Raw genomic sequence first — 3531 nt, 5'->3', positions numbered from 1 at the left:
AGCCCCTCAGGCATTCTCCAACGATGCATATCCATCGCTGAAGGATAGGAGCTATTGCAAGGGATACACTCGGGGGCTTGCGGTCACCACACAGCACCTCGAGCCCTCGTTGGGAACGCCTTCCGACAAGGTTTCTACTGGCCCAACGCGGTGGCCGACGCCACTAGGATTGTACGCTCCTGCCAGGGGTGCCAATTCTACGCAAGACAGACGCACCTTCCCGCTCAGGCCCTACAGACAATACCCATCACTTGGCTGTTTGCTGTGTGGGGTCTAGACCTCGTCGATCCCTTGCAGAAGGCACCCGGGGGCTTCTCGCACCTGCTGGTCGCCATCGACAAATTCTCCAAGTGGATCGAGGTCCGACCCCTAACCAGCATCAGGTCCGAGCAGGCGGTGGCGTTCTTCACCAACATCATCCATCACTTCGGGGTCCCGAACTCCATCATCACCGACAACGGCACCCAGTTCACTGGCAAGAAGTTCTTGGACTTCTGCGAGGACCACCACATCCGAGTGGACTGGGCCGCCATGGCTCACCCCATGACAAATGGGCAGGTGGAGCATGCCAACGACATGATTCTGCAGGGACTTAAGCCGAGGATCTACAATGACCTCAACAAGTTCGGCAGGCGGTGGATGAAGGAACTACCCTCGGTGGTCTGGAGTCTGAGGACGACGCCAAGCCGAGCCACGGGTTTCTCACCGTTCTTTCTAGTCTATGGGGCCGAGGCTGTCTTGCCCACAGACTTAGAATACGGTTCCCCGAGGACAAGGGCGTATGACGACCAAAGCAACCAGACCAGCCGAGAAGACTCACTGGACCAGCTGGAAGAGGCTTGGGACGTGGCCTTGCTACACTCGGCGCGATATCAGCAGTCTCTGCGACGCTACCATGCCCGAGGGGTTTGGCCCCGAGACCTCCAAGTGGGAGACTTGGTGCTTTGGCTGCGGCAAGACCCCAGGGTGCCACAAGCTTACTCCTCCCTGGGAGGGGCCATTCATCATCGCCAAGATTTTGAAGTACGGAACATACAAGCTGGCCAACAATCAAGGTGAGGTCTACAGCAACGCTTGGAACATACGACAGCTACATCGCTTTTACCCTTAAGATGTTTTCAAGTCGTTCATATACCTCGTTTTCTATACATACACAAATAAAGTCTAACCATCAAGGAAGGGTCAGCCTTGCCTCGGCAAAGCCCAACCCTCCCTCAGGGCCTAGAAGGGGGGAACCCCCTCTGCGTCAAAATTTTCCTCGGAAAAAGTCTTTCTGCCAGAACATCTTTCGCGCTTTTCGACTGCTTCGATAGCGGGATCCTGAAAATGATGGAGTACACGTAAGCGGCAAGGCCGATCGAGCCGAGGGACTCCTATGCCTCCGGGATACAGATACCTCACTCATCACCTTCTGCGATAAGTAACTCATGCTCGGATAAGCGATTCTGCTAACCGAACAAGTCTTAACGCTCGAAAACTTTTCTGCCAGAATGATTTTCGTGCCTTCTCGACTATATCGATAACAGAATCCTACGAACGAGTAAGAGTGCACGTAAGCGGCGAGGTCGACTGAGCCGAGGGACTCCTACGCCTCCGGGATACGGATACCTCACTCATCACCTTCCATGAAAAGTAACTCTCGCTCGGATAAACGATTCTGCTACCGACGAACAAGTCCTGATACTCGAAACAAGAGGAAAGGAAACACAGCTTTACAACACGACAATGATATGTTTGGGCCCCGGTGGCCGCGAAAAACATACGCACACTACAGACAAACTCTCCCTGCAGGTTCAGACATTAATAGAGGGAGCAGCACCACCCTCAGCGTCGTCTCCACCTTCGGAGGAATCTGGCCCGCCTCGGACGACGACGCGGGCGGAAGGATCTCCACCTCGAAGGAGGAGGCCAGCACCAAGCTCGGGCCATCATAGCCGAGGTCTCCGTAAGGGTCCCGGCCCAGGCAAACACCTCGACCGGCTGCTCCGTAGCCTCAGCCAGCTATCCCCCGAGGACATCAGCCCGGCTCATGGCCTCGGCAGCCTGACTCCGGGGTCGGTCCCGCCAGCGGACGACCTGGCCAGGCTCCAGCCGCCGCTACTGCACCTCCTCGGCCAGGGAGACCACGTGCTCCCGGGCCAACGAAGCTTCTTCTCGAGCCGACTCCGCCTCTGTCCACGCTGACACCACTGCCTCCGGCTCTGGCTCATCGCAGAGCAGCCGAGGGTTCTTTAACTGAGCAAGAGAAGCCTTGGGTGGCAAGGCCGACCGAGCCGAGGGACTCTTACGCCTTCGGGATATGGATACCTTACTCGTCACCTTCCGCACAGGGCAACTCACACTCGGTTAAGCAGTTCGGCCAGCCGACAGGCGAGTCCTAGTGCTCGAAGTGAGGAAGAAACACGATATTACACACAAATACCTAGATGTTCAGGCCCCGACAGCCACAATGAACAAACACTGACACTCAAGGTGCCATTACAAACGGAACTCCGGTTCCACTCCCGCGGGTATGAACAACCTCCACATCGGAGGGCCTGCGGGACGACAAACTCCAGTTGGCTCGCCGCCGACCACTGCAGTAGCAGTGACAACGATCTCCGCTCCGGGCGGCTAAACAGCAGCAGCGATGACCTCTGGGCAGACACTGCTACGACAAGGCCCTCGCCCACGTCCCCACTCGAGGGGCGAGGACAAGCTATCAAAGCCAAAGAGCCGGAGGTTCGACCGCAAGTGGCGCCAACGATCTCGTCGGCAGAGAAACCTTCTCTGGCTGCCACCACCTTAGCACCGATGACGGCAGCCACCTGCCTACTAACACCGCACCAGCGAGCACCGGCCGCCCCAAAGCGCACCGGCAGGTCCTCACTCCCGTCCTCGCCGCAAGAACGAGAACAGGACCGTCTCAGAACACGAGTACCGCCCTCGCGGCGTACGATGTGTTGTGAGACCTTCTGGTGCGGCTGGCCACAGCCGCCCGGACAGAGGACGGAATGCTGCACCCTAGCCAGGAAGCAGCAGTTCGCCTTCCTCGGCATGGCTGGAGGACGCCTCCTCCGCAGAGCTGGAGGATGGTTTCCACCCGCAGATGCCGGAGAAAGAAGCGGGACACCAGCCCACGCGAAGGTAGGCCCCGGCTCGCCTCGCCCTCCTCCCCAGCAAGGATGATGAAGATCCTTGAAGCTGAGGGTGGGGCAGAGGCCGCAGCCCGGCTTGCTTCTCCCCACCATTGAACTAGTTGTCACCATCCTGGGTGACCATCGATGGGGGAATGTAGCCGGGCTGCCTAATGAAAATCCTTGAAGCCGAGCGATGGCTGAAGGGTGCCCACCTCCGTAAGGTTGCGCTCCTCCAACAACAAGACAAAGGCAACGCGGGGCTCCCCATCCGGGGGCTCGGAAGGTGGAAGGATGCGATGCATGAGGGAAGTACGAAGACATGGCTACCACCCGAAGGGTCGATCCCCTTTTAAAGGCGGCTCTCCCCACTCGCGTCCTCAGGTGTCGCGGACTAAGTCTTCACTGACGTGCC

The sequence above is a fragment of the Zea mays genome, chromosome 6 (genome assembly GCF_902167145.1).
Source record: "Zea mays cultivar B73 chromosome 6, Zm-B73-REFERENCE-NAM-5.0, whole genome shotgun sequence".
In the NCBI taxonomy this organism is placed as follows: Eukaryota; Viridiplantae; Streptophyta; class Magnoliopsida; order Poales; family Poaceae; genus Zea; species Zea mays.
Note: the sequence above shows the minus strand (reverse complement) of the source record.